We start from the raw sequence: 14,049 nt of genomic DNA, 5'->3' as shown, positions 1-14,049 counted from the left end.
GAGAGGAGGGTGAGGGGGGGACCTGGGAAGAGGCTGTCTCTTGCTCCCTTCCCCATCCCCTTAGCTGGGTAATTAAGAGGAACCATCTGTCTCTAGCCACCCTTATGTCCAGCCATCCGCCCCCTCAGAGAAGATGCCAGAGGAGAGGGTGAGGGATACTCACAGGGAGGAAGGCAGCCAGAGAGTTGCTGCATCTCCGGCTCAGCTCTGCCTCCGGCTCTTAATAACCAGAGTTGGCGGAGGAGGGGAAGCAGGGGTGGGGGCGTGAGTGGGAGAGGTAAGCTGGCATCCCCCTGAAACACACAGTGCCAGGTGCACATGCTCATGACAGGTTCTGGGCAGGCGAGCACCACTTCATCTCAGTCGCGGATGCCCCTTCCTCATGCCCCCCTAAGCCCAGAAGCACGACCTTCTGGTTCATGCTCCCTTGCACCTACCTGCCAGGAAAGCACATCTCCCAGGCGTGTAGCTCCAGGGCGCAGGCATGTGTGCACATGCCTGCCAGGAAGATCGCCGCACACAGATACCACCCGCAACCCCCACAGAGAGCTTTATGGAGAGATTTTGGTGCAGCCTGAAATATGGAATGACTGCTGCGGCCTCGTTCAAACATAGACACACCATGTGGGGGCTGTCTGGTCAACCCAATGCTGGGAGCACAAGTCTCATGTGATGAGGATGTTCAGTGGAGACAGCAGCGTTGTGGGTGTGGGTGTGTGTGTGTGTGTGTGTGTGTGTGTGTGTGAGAGAGAGAGAGAGAGATCCCCAGGCCAACAGCAGCTGTAAAGCATGCAGGAAACAGTGGAGCGGAGATGTATGGACATACAAAGGATGGGAAAAAGTGGGAAGGAGATCTGGTTTTCTGCGTGTATCTCTTGTTGGCATGGGTTCAATTAAATGGTTCCCATCTGTGTTTTCTACCTATCCTGAAAGCTACATTGAAACAACCTGGCTCACACAACTTCACAACTAATGACCGCACTATAGGGTGGCCAATGCAGCAAGGTAATGATTTCCAGATGATCCAGGAGAGGATAAAGCACAAAGGTGGTGCTTCAAGGCCACTACAAGAGGTCTGCGGAGGTGGATTAGACATGGCAAAGACATTGCATCCATTTCTCTTTGGCTGGGGGCTGCAATTTATGGCATTGAGTGGCACAAGGAAAGTAGTAAAAACGAGGGGATGCGCGTGTTGAAATGATCATTAAAAATAGAACCGTAAGGCCCATCAGTGGTAACGTTATGAGAGTGGTTCACCAGTGCAGCTTCTGAAGTAAAGTTCTCCTGAGAATAACACAGAACAGCTACCAAGGAGAAAACAAAGAGGAGAAATAAAGAGGTTATTAAAAATTAACAGCAGGAAGCCACAGCGTTCCACATGAGGCTTAGTGCTTTCCATACAAGTATTGCCATTTATGATCTGGAAAAGGAAATGTGCAATAAGGTGGCAAAATAGTGCAGTGACATGCAAGTACTGAGGTAAGTCAAGACAAGAGAAGGTGGGATCTAACAGCCAGCTGAATGGGCAGATTCTGATTACTGTTGACCAGTGCAATGTAATTTGCAGTGTTGTAGCTATGCCACATGATCGTTCGGCTCTGAAGAAGCGTGGCTCAGAGGGCTGGCCTCGTTTGCCAACAGAAGTTGTGCCAATAAAAGATATTCCCTCCGCCGCCTTGTATCTCAGTGCAACGTTATGTACCTAGAAAGGAATCACCTGAAGAGCTCACGCATAGGACCGGGTTCTACATTAGCTTTATTTCTGGAAAAATACCTGGTCATTGTGGACAGTTGACTCAAAACCTCTGCTCAACGTGGAAACAAAATGTTATGATGTTTAAGGAAAGGAGTGGAAAATAACATTGAAAGGTGCTAATGGCTGCCACCATGTGAGCCTATGGCTACGGTCTACACTACATTAGCATTTTTGTCCAGAAGGGGTATGGGGAAATAAATCACATCCCTTACTGACAAGTTTCACCAACAAAAGCACGGCCGTGACAGTGATTTGTCAGCAGAAGCCGCCCTCCCACCAACAGAGTTACAGCCGCTTGTTGGGGGTGGTTTAATTATGCTGGCCAGAGAGCTCTCTCTCTCTCCTTGCCATAGAGCAGCTGCACAGGAGCCCTCACAGCCACAGAAAGGCAGCTGCACTTCAGTAAGTTCCCTAGCCACAGCCTTAGATCCAAAGGCAATCACAGGACTCTGTAAAGCCATTCTCAACCCTCTCAATAGAAGGTGCAATATAGTTTCTTTATGGGCTTAAAAACAACTGCAAACTATTAGGTTGGAATTACCCAAGGCCAAGGTGAGACCTAAGCCATGTTCATTGGGGGTTGCTCCTACTGTATGCACGGGGAACAAGACTTTAGTGCACATTCTTTGTAAATAAACATGATTGCTTCTTCCATACCTGTGTTTTATAGTTAATTTCTCCCCCTCATAATACAAATTTGAAAAGTCCCAAGTACTGGACCAAAGGGCAACAATATTATTGTGCCATACCTATGAGTAGGATGTTCTCATTTTGAACACTGTGCTCAGCGCTGATCAATTAAAAAAAAAGAAGAATAAATAGAAGGGGATAAAATACAGGCAAGGAAAATGATGTGACATGGGGAGACTTCAATAGGAGAAAATATTGGAAAGACTGGGATAGTTTAGAAGTATACAGAAAACAAAGGATATGCTATTTAATACTTTGTACAATTAACCTGTGAAACTCACTGCCACAAGGTATCATGGCAGCAGGATTCATAAAAGGATTAGTCATTACGTGGTGAATGAGAATATCTATAGACACCCTTAGATAGGGAAAAATTATAAGGGATAAATTGGAGGGAATTACAAATTGCCCTTTATAGCATTATTTGCACCTTGCTCTGAAGCAGCTGGTACTTGCAACTATTGGAGACAGGATACTAGACTAGATGGACCACTGCTCTGAGCTGGTGATGTAGTCCTTATGTTTCTATATGGATCAGGCCATCAGCTCACCAGCATTTGGAGTGCAACCCTCCAAAAATTACTCTGTCACTCACTCCTGTGAAACCTAGAACTTGTTCTGAGGAAAAACAAAGAAGGAGGTGAGGAGAGAAAACTGGAGAGAAATGATGGCACTGTGGAAGGGGGACTGGTGGAGAGACAGGACTAACAAGACTGCTGTGGAAGTCAAGAGGAGAGAATTAAAGGAGTGGGGGCTGAAGGAGAGGCTGGCTCAGAGAATGGCTGAGAGAAAAAAACCCTCCGAAGGTGAAAGATGGAGTAGGGAAGAAAGGCCAGTTCCAGACATGTTAGAAAGGGCACGAGAAAAAATAAGCAACTAACGGAACTGCAGGCAAAAACCTAAGCTGGAGAAGAAAACCTAATGACTAGGAAGAAGAGGAGAGAGCACAGCTAAGGAGACAACGGTTTTCTCTTTGCTAAATATCATGGTCCATTTGCTTTATACAATATTCTGGCCTAGTAGCTGGTTACTGTTAGAAGCTGAGGCTGGTTTCCCTCCAGCGAAGCGAGTCTGGCGTGACATGTGAGGTAAATTAGGGGACCTGGGTTTTTTTTCTGTGAGAAATCTAGATGGAGAAAGGGATGAGCTCTGAGAATCAAAGTGGGGAAATTTAGAGCCGCCCAGCCATGAGGCCCAGCCTAAGGGCAAGGCAAGCAAGGGGGTTGCCTTGGGCCCCGTGCCGCACTGAGCCCAAATACAAGGGGCTGCAGATGGAGCTGGTGCTAGACAAGCTGGTCACCTGTGTCACTGTGGGGCTGCTGCTGCAGCTCATCTTGCTGGCCTTTGTGCAGGAGATTTCCTTAGGTAGCTACCCGGCCAGCCCCACAGCCTGACGCCCTGCCACTGCCGCAGCCAGGGTCCCCCTGTTTTCCCCGGTAGGCATCTGGGCTCCAGCCCGGCTACATTGGCAAGATGCTGGGAGGGAGGGAGAGGGGGGGCTGGCTAGGCTTACATGTTTGTTGGCAGCTCTAGGCTTGTTTGGTCCTAATGAGCTGGGATGCAGCCCTGAGCCACTCACCCTTCTCCCTGTCTGCCACAGATTGTGTTTGATCTGTATGGAGGGGAGAGTCACACAGCTCAGCAGAGAATCTGACCTGGCTAGTGTCTTGTGGAATATATCCAGTGGGTGACTTATGTTGCCCAGGTTGGACTCAGTTGGGTTTGACAAACTAGAGCATCCACCAGCTGGGCCCTGCTGTCAGCGTGCCACCTTGGGCCCTGCAAACTCTTTGGCTCGGCCTGCCAGCCATAGATACCTCCCTGTCACCAGACAGCCTGAACCCTTGGTGCTGCATGGCCTGTAGTGCATGACAACTCCTCCCTGCAGAGCTTCCCAAGCATTGCACCATCAGCTGGCCCCACTGTCATCACAGCTCAAGCGCTGGGGTCCCATGTGTTGGAGACAGCGTTCATACCGAGCAGGTGGTGATGAGGAAGGAGAATTCTAAGCACCAGCTTAGAGTTACCCTGGCTTGCCCCAGTGAGTGACCACAGCTTGTCCCCGGGTACACAGGTTATCCATGCTGGACTGATCCAGCTTGTAATTGGACAGTGAGCTATCAGACTCCCCCAGGCTCCAGTGGGTACAGGTGAGGGGGAGGAGGCTCAAGGGTAGCCTCCATTCCCCCTTGAATGCTTCTCCGCAGTGCTGCTGCTTTCTCCTGCCCCTGCTACCTGGGCAGGCACCTGGTCTTCCTGCTTGTGCCCATAGTGCCAGCCTCAACCAGCAGGGAGGAGTCTCAGCAGGGGAATCCCTAACCCCTGGTCAGAGTCCTGCCAGCCCTATGTGAGAGCTTGAGAAACCAGCTGCCGCAGGAATACATCCACAGACAGGGGCATCTGACAAAAACAACTCCCCAGGGAGCCATTTGCAGTTTTCTTCTTTTCCAGACTCTAACAAAAAAGAAAGGCAAGACATTCAAGTCCCACCAGTGGGATGCAGGCCTGAGAAAGCCTGCCTTAGGGGGTCATTAGGATAGGCTACATGGCACGGCTGTTTACTACCACCGCAAAAGAGACTGTTTACCCGGGTGTGGCTGGGGAGGTGTGATGGGGGTGAGTTGATACCTCCTGCCCAGATCTGACTCCATTCCTTTGCAGGGAGGTGTTCTTTTGTGTCAAGGTGACAGCTGAGCTGTGTGCTGAGATTGATGTGGAAAGCAGCACCTGGAGAAAGCAGCCAGCAGCAGCCAGGGCTGTATTTCCATTAGAAAGCAGGTGCAGATGCCATCACAAATTATGTGAGCAGAGCCCCAGAGCTGCAATCTCCTCTGCTGCAGCTCCCATTTCCACTTCTCACTAATATAAAGCCTACTGTGTTTCCCTCAGGAAGTCAGAGTTCCTCTAACAATCTAGCACAACTGCTATATGAGGGTGTGTTAACACGGCACCCGTAGCTCGAAATAAGCCACTCAATGTGATCTAGGCAAATTGCATAGCTTATTTTAAGTGTATTTCGAAGTAGCTTATTTCAAAATTTGGTGCTATCTACATAGTGCCAAATTTTGAAATAGAGCGCTGTTCTGAATCATCCCTTAGTCCTCGTGGAACGAGGTTTACAGGGACGTTGGAAGAGCGCACCTGTTATTTCAAAAGCTATTTTGAAATAATGGGCGCACTGTCAAGATGCGGAAAACACTATTTCGGGGAACTGGAAGCATCCCAAAATAGTGCCGCAGTGTAGACATACCCTAACTGAGCATTTACATTTTACAAGAGTCCATAACGTGCCATCGGGCCAGAAGATGCTTAAAATGCCAAAGGCTGTCTGGTACCACAAGTTCAACTCCCAGCATTGACTCGTGCCTTCCTCCCTCCTATAGAAGCCATAGGTCTGATTCTCAGTTACCACTGTCCCTGTGCTTAGTGCAGGTCTGGAGGAGAAGGGAGCTGGGCAGCTTTACACTGTATTCATACTCTGTCCTCCAGGGTTATTTCTGAGACCTACCTGGCCACCAGTGAAAGTTAGATCAGCCTCAGAGCTGCTGTGAGCTTCACCTCTGCTTCCCCTCGACCCCCTATGGTTCACAGGAAGTAAAGAATAGCCAGAGAGGGTACTGCACCTTTGCCATTCCCCTTCCCTCCGATCCACACAAAGAGCTGGGAGTGGGATAATAGCAAAACTCTGATGCCAGGCATGTCCTGGCTGGAGAAGCCCCTGTAAAGTGGGTAGTCTCAGAGGGCTCTTTCCATCCACTGTAAGGTCCCTTTATGCTGCCAGTGTGTACCTGAGAATTGGGGATGTAAAATCCAGATGAGTTAACTGGTTAAATGTTAAATTTAACTGGTTAACTGATTAAACAGGGACAAGTGGGGGGTGGGAGGGGTGTCATTCCAGACCACTGGGGCAGCCCCAGCCCACCACAACCAGGCTGGAAAGGCCCCTGCACCGTGGGCAGGGGCTGCTCCAGACCCAGAAAGCTGGGGCAACCCTCTGCACATGGCAGGCTGTGAGCTTGAGGGCTGCTCCTGGGTATCAGTTAACTGTTACCCAGTAGTGTAACAGTAAGGGTGATGCTTACTGTGTAACCAGTTAACTAGTTACCTGTTCATATGCCAACTGAGACTGGAGTCCAATATGTTCCATGGAGCTTACTACATATATGTGGCTCTTTTAGATGAGACTTTAAAAACCAGAACCCTGTCTGCTCCGCCTTGGTGCCATAGCACCACATAAATGTGCTTATTGACCCTATATTCCATGGCTAAATAGTCACCGCTGTATAGTACACAGGCACCAGTCCGGAGGTGGGAGCTTTTGAGAGATGTTGCATGTCCTGTAAACAAGGCCTGAGCCAAAGTTCACTGCAGCCAATGCGACTCTTTCATTGATTTCAGTGGGTGTCAGATCAGCCCTGTAGTTCGCAGGACACATTGGGATCTCTTCTTAATTATTATTAATTCATAATCTTTCAAGATGGCAAGTACTGTATAATCTATCACTCAGGATATCATCATTGCCTGGGTCCTCTTATTATTGCACATAATGTTACATACTTGACATTGCCAAGCATTAAAAAGTCATGAGTTAAGCTGAAAAAATTATGAAATTAGCTTAAAAATCATAAGGGTTTCCTTTCAATTCCATTTGCCTCCTGGTTTCTGGGGTCACATTTTCAAGCTTTTCTCTACAACTTCTTCAAGGGCTAACGATCTACTTTTTTACAAATGTAAACTGATATTATTTATATTTGTAATGCCTAGGAGCCCTGGACATAGACTGAGACCCCAGAGTGCTAAGCACTGCACAAACACAAGACTAAAAGAAGATCCTTCCCCACATTCTCCTGTCATTGCTTGATATGGGGGGAAGACTTTTAAATGATTAAATATTGTGAGACTCATGACAGAATCAGGAGAGGTGGCAATGCTGTTAAACATTAGACTTCCCTTTCTAGAACCAAAATAGCAAACTGGGAGAAAACCAGCCATACCAGGTCAGACCATAGTTCTGTCTCGTCCAGTATTCTGTCTTCTGACAATGGTCAGTGCCGGGTGCCCTAGAGCAGTGTTTCTCCACCTTTTTTTATAAAGTAGCCTCTTTAAAAATATATATATAATTACACCCAGTACCTACAGTATTCAGAGACACAATTTTTTTTTCTACCATTGCAACACATTTGTTTAAACAACTTAATCGTAGCCAGGCGGGCGATGACATTTTTGGGTGTAAAAAGTACAAAAATAATAAAGTGCTGTAAAACTTAAAACAAAAATTCAGTTGTCTTGAGAGAAGTCTGACAGGTACGTCAAGTACCCCTAAGGGTACTCAGACCACTGGTTGAAAAACACTGCCCTAGAGCAGTGATTCCCAACCTTTTTTATACCAAGGACTGGCAAAACTGTTCACAGACTTTGGAGTACCAATAACATTGAATTTGCATATTCATCATGCAAATAATGAATATGCAAATAAAATGTTATCAGTTCACCTATGTACCCCATCTCTGTCCCCCTGAGCCGCCACACAGCATCTGGCTTCAGCCCCAGCAGCTGCCGCAGCCCAGCAGCCAGCAGTTTATGGCCCAACATCAGTCTGTGGATCGATGGTTGGGAACTACTGCCCAAGGGGGAATGAACAGAACAGATACAGGAGGCCCCCAACTTGCAACACGATTGGTTCCGGAGGACACGTCGCAAGTTGGGAGGATCGTAACTCAAACCTGCATTTACGGTAGGTGCCGTTGTAAATGCAGGCCGAGGTTGTAAGTCGGGGCTTTCCAGCCCCTTCCGCACTTACAAAAATGGTTGTAAGTGTGGGGGGGTCACATCTCAGGGACCTCCTGTAATTGTCAGGTGATCCATCCTCTGTCACCTATTCCCAGCTTCTGGCAAACAGAGGCCAGGGATACCATCCCTGCCCTACCCAAGTGAGTTAGATAGACTGAATTGCTCAATTTTTCACGGGTGGAAACACAGTAGCAATACTATGGTGTCCCTTTCCTCCCACTATTTGAAATTCTCTCTTCTGAATTCTGAGCCTGCTACACACAAATATTGTTTGACGTTTGGAAGGGCAAAGCCTCCTCTCTCCAATGCTTTCTCTCTCCTGTCCTCCAACTTTTAAGTTGCATTCTACTTCTCTTCCCCTCCCAAAGGAGCCTAAAAATAAAAAGAATCAAAGAGGGAAAAGAAAACACCAACCCCATGACAAAAGTGTTCTATCATTTGTTTTTAGTAAATGTAACCTTTCTGCCAGGTAGCACCAGCAGCAGCCGGGGCTGGGTTCAATATCTAGGGGTTCCTCTCCAGCCATCCAGCACAGAACTGGTTTGAGTCACACCCAGTAACTTGAGAAATTCACACAATACCCCTGGGCAATGCTTCCCCACTCGCCAGCACAGAGTCTGTGCGTAGAAAAGAAAATGTTAATAAAAGGGAGGGAAGTAACTTGACATTATTTGGGGAAACACCACAGAGTTCATAAACTAAAACCACAAATAAAATTCCTACATCAGATAGGTTGGGCCGTGTCCTTTTCCTCTTAGGTTCTTAAGCCCAGCAACCTGAATGTCCTCTTCACATGCCCAACTCTTCTCTGCACCCCACTCAGAATCATTGCCCTTGGTCAGGGCAGACCCAGAATTCAGAGGTACATCCACAAAGTTCACCTCCCATCCTGAGTGGGGGGAGATAAAGAGGCATCTTACTCCACTGGTCACTCCCCATCTATCTGCTCACTGCTCTCTGCCACCACCCTGCGGGTCATTCGTCTCACCTCTCTGCTGCTATCCTGCAGGCCGCTCATTATGTTCCTCCATTGTCACCCTGCTAGCCACCTGTCTTACCACCACAGCTCCACTGACTACTCCTTGCCTCTCTCCCCCGCCACTCTCCTGCCCGCTCATCACATTTCTCCAGGACCGCCCTGCAGCTCATCACTCTCAAGTGATTTCAGTTCCCACTGATTTCAACTTTTAGCAAGCCGGATAGAAGAAACACAACTCCAACACCATTAACATAAGAAAGAGGCACCTAATGATGCCTATTTAGAAGCTTCAGGGGGTAGCTGAGCTAGTCTGTACATGTACAGGATAAACTTAAGAAACAACAAATGGTCTGGTAGCACTTTATAGACTAACAAAACATGTAGATGTATCATGAGCTTTCATCTGCACAGTCCACTTTTTCAGATGACCAGAGTTTTGAGTTTAGGATTTGCGGACCCAAAATAAATAGGAGAGAAGGGGGGGGAAGGAAGAGGTGGGAAACAAGTAGCAGAGGGTATGAAAATATCAAAGGGAAAAACAAGTAGGCAGAACTGATGATACCATCTACATGTATTGTTAGTCTATTAAGTGCTACCAGACCATTTTTTGTTTTTTAAGTTGATGCCTATTTAATTTGTTCTCTGAACAGTGCAGGAGATTGGGGGAAGGAAGAAGAGGGGAGGGGAAACAGTCAAACCTGTCCAGGCAGGGTAGACATATAGCAGTGGTTGGCAACCTGTGGTCCGAGGACTACATGCGGCCCACTGGGGTTGTGTGTGTAGCCCAGGAGACATTTTTTTTTTACTATTGTCCCCACACAGGGTTGTCAGATTCTGCTGGTGTTTGTCTGCGTAGTTTTTTCCTACTGATATTACAAAAGTGACCCCACTGAATGCAAGGATATGGGATTGCACACAACATTGACTGTAAGAGCCGTGCGCTCCCTCTGCATCCAAAGTGCTGCTACGGTTCAATCAACACCTCCCGTAAATTCTAGGTACGCAAGTGCAGTTAGCAAAATTGCCCTATCCCGAGATACAAGCTTGTGGCCCATTGAGGTGAAGGAGGGCCATTCATTTGGCCCACTCACTAGCCTAGCTTGCCTCTTACTGACATATAGCCTCCTGACCAGAATAAGAATAGCCATACTGGGTCAGACCAAAGATCCATCTAGCCCAGTATCCTGTCTGGCGACAGTGACCAATACCAGATGCCCCAGAGGAAGGGATCACAACAGGTAATCCTCACGTGATCCCTCCTCCTCTATCACCCACCTCCAGAGAAACAGAGGCTTGGGACACCATTCCTACCCATCCTGGCTAATAGCCGTTGATGGACTTAATCTCTGTGAATCTATCTAGCTTTTTTTTTGAACCCTGTTAAAGTTCTAGCCTTCACTGCATCCTCTGGCAAGGAGTTCCGCAGGTTGACTGTGCTCTGAGTAAAGAAAAACTTCCTTTTGTTTGCTTTAAACCTGCTGCCTATTAAATTCATTGGGTGACCCCTAGTTCTTATATTTTGGGAATAAGTAAATAACTTTTCCTTATTCACGTTTTCCATACCAGCCAGGATTGTATAGACCTCTATCATATCCCCCCTTAGTATCCTTTTTTCTAAGTGAAAAGTCCCAGTCTTTTTAATCTCTTCATATGGGACCCATTCCAAACCCCTAATCATTTTTGTTGCCTCTTTCTGAACCTTTTCCAATGCCAATATAACCTTCCTTCACCCCTCGCCCCTCATACAAAGTCCAGCCCTGCTTAGCAAGGCTCTCTCTGCTAACTGTGAGCACTTTCCTTTGGAAGAGATTTAGCACAGTCCTGCTTTTCTGAGTTACCACAACATTACAAACATTGGTAACATACTTCAACTATCCCTACATTTAATACAAACATAGCTAGTTCTGGGTCACAGACTAAGTTGATTACAATGAGCAGAATACCACTCCAGCTGCTGAATATCTAACAAATCTAAGCAAAGCAAGAGCAAACTGTATTTTCATAGATACACCCAGGGTCTCTCCCCACTTCCTGCTAGCAGAAAGGGGCATATTCTCCTGCTTTTGGAAACTATTTTTATGTAAGCAACAGACAGACACTCAGGGGCAATATCTAGAAGATGGAGAGAGTTGTCTCCATGAACATGAGGCCAGATCTTCCATTCATTTACAAGAGTTCTACCCTAGGGTAACTGCATTTACTTCAGCTGATTCATTGCTCAGTATTTAGTAGTTCACAGCTTTGCAGCAGGGACACCAAAGGGTGAATTGGACTCTTGGAGCTTGGGTAACATATTGGCTGTTCCCGTGCATCCTGTATCCTTTGTGTTAGTGGAAAACTTTCATGCAGCTGAAGTTATCAACCAAGTCAAATGAATTTAGTTCTGGAGAGACAATGCTGCAAGTGAGGGTGATGGCAGGCGAAGGGTAAATCAATGAGATTGTTTGTGTTAAACAATTCATGAAATAATGTTGCCATGCAGGACACAGGTGGTGCGTGACTAGTGTTGGGCACTGAGGCACCTGGCCAGCAGGGGGAAGAGAACCTTGTCCCAGGTGTGAGTGAGGCCCCTGGAAGCAGCATATTGGGGCATTAGATCTTGGGTATGCATTCTGGAGCATTTCAGGGTGTTTTGACACAAGTATGGGAATGATCAGAGCCTCACAGTGATGCAGCTGTTACAGGTTGGCTCCTCTACAAGACCAAAATTGCACTAACCACCCCACCCCCTGCCTCCATCTTGGTGCTGTGGGCCAATTCAATACGTCTTGCCTTGGGGTTCAGTCACAATGCAAGTTACACACACATTTTAAAGCATGAGTGTAGTAGCATGCCACCGGCACAACAAGTGTACATCTGGGAACACCGCAATGGGGCGAGGAAGCATCCAAAAACTCTCTTGGGGGAGAGGGAGGGAGCACCTGGTTACACAAACTTCCCTTCCCTCCCTCAGCGGGCTCCATCTCTTTCTTACCTTGTCTCCTGAGGACAGGCTGGAGTGCAAGCACGGGAGAGCCAGCAGGACTCTGCCCCCTTCTAAGGTGATCTGAGGTCAGGTCTGTTCTATCCCCAGCTTTGGGAACCTCCCCTCTCCTCCGCTTTCCCCTTCTTGTCACTTTAACGGCCTGATTTTCAGAGGTGCTGAAAATGAGAACTCAGTGTAGGGTTGTCAATCATCCAGGATTGTTCTGGAGTCCCGAGCAATTAAGCGTGACCTTTAATTAAAGATTTGATCATGTGATGACATCTCCAGGAATATATCCATCCAAAACTGGCAACTTTACCTCTGTGGAAGATCAGCAGCACCTTTGAAAATCAGACCATTGTTGTGACCAGCCCTTTGCTCTCCCCTCAGTCAGCTGTGGTCCCCCTCTTCCTTTCCCATCTTGGGCCTCTCTTCTCCTTCGTTCTCAGCTCTTTCCCACTTCCTGGAAGGGAGTTGGAAACACTGTGGCTGCTGCAGGTGGAGAAAGCATTCAGCGCAGAACCCACAGCAAGGGAACAGCCGCCTCTGGTGGCCATAGCATCTTGGAGGGACAATACAAACAAACCTGTTTTCAGTCCCAGCTGCTTGGAATAAACAGCGTGACCAGAGGACCCATGGAAAAAACCCCAGTGGCCACCAAAGGTAGACCGCTAGACTGTATCTATCCACTGTGGCGACCAGGGCAGCAGTGGGCAATTGGCAGCCTACTGGTGTTCTACAAGTGGCCCGTGAGACATTTTGTTTACCATGGCCCATGTGCAAGGTTACCAGATTCCACTGGTTTCTAGCTACGTAGTTTTCCCCCTACCCGTGTTACTAAAGTGACACGCATGGGAAGCAAGGGGATGTGAAGCGCGGTGTGTGCTGGTTGTACACAACACTGACTGTGAGAGCCGGGCGCTCCCTCGACAGCCAATCAAAGCGCTGCTATGGCTCACCTGGCACTAGTCACAAATTTGAGGTACACAAGTGCAGTGAGCAAAACTCCAGGGAGATCAGCTTGGTTACGACAACCTTGCAGCCCAGAGATGAAGGAGGGCTACTCATGCAGGGGGTCTGACAGAACTGCTGGGCCCCCAGGCAAGGTGGGGGGGGGCACTGGCTCCGGGCTGCTGGAAGGGGCAGGGCTGGGCTAGCCTCCCCTCACTAGCCCATCAGCACCAGGCTCTGGTAAGGATTTAAAGGACCTGTGGCTCCAGCTGCCACCCATTGCTACAGTATTAGCAATGGCGGCAGACCAGCCTGGGCCCTGTGTCCCCTCCCCTGGTTGGTGGGCCTGCACTCATGCGGCCCGCTCTCAAGCCTAGGTTGCCCATCGCCAGTGTCAGGACAAAGATGAGCTGGGTAGGGAAAGGAGGCGCTATGGTGCTCGGCCAGGTTGTCTTTTACTGGCTCATCTTTTTAAAAATCAATTACTGTTATTTGTCTAGGACCAGGACCGCCTCGGGCTAGGTGCTGTACAGGCAGTCTCTGCCTCAAAGCATTTACAATCCCTTTTGTATCGAAGGGCTCTGCCATCTTGACAATCCCGTTTCAAAAGTCACACATCACTCCCTTTGTCGCTAATTACACCAGAAATAATTATTAAAACCAAGCCAAACAAATGAACTCCCCTAAAATATAATAAACCTAATTCTCCATTTCCTTCACGGTGTGTTTATATTTTTGCATTTCTCTCCACTTAGGCTCTGAAATGAATATTAGCCCAGATTCTGCACTGCAACTGGATCCACACGAGCAGGCTGCAGTGCCAGTACTAATGTCCAAAGGACCAAGGCTTTAGTCAGTTCTAACCTGGCTTATAGCCAGTTTTGTAATGTATTTGGTCATGCACTAGCCCAAGGCAGC

The sequence above is a fragment of the Pelodiscus sinensis genome, chromosome 5 (genome assembly GCF_052426305.1).
Source record: "Pelodiscus sinensis isolate ZL-2025 chromosome 5, ASM5242630v1, whole genome shotgun sequence".
In the NCBI taxonomy this organism is placed as follows: domain Eukaryota; kingdom Metazoa; phylum Chordata; order Testudines; family Trionychidae; genus Pelodiscus; species Pelodiscus sinensis.
Note: the sequence above shows the minus strand (reverse complement) of the source record.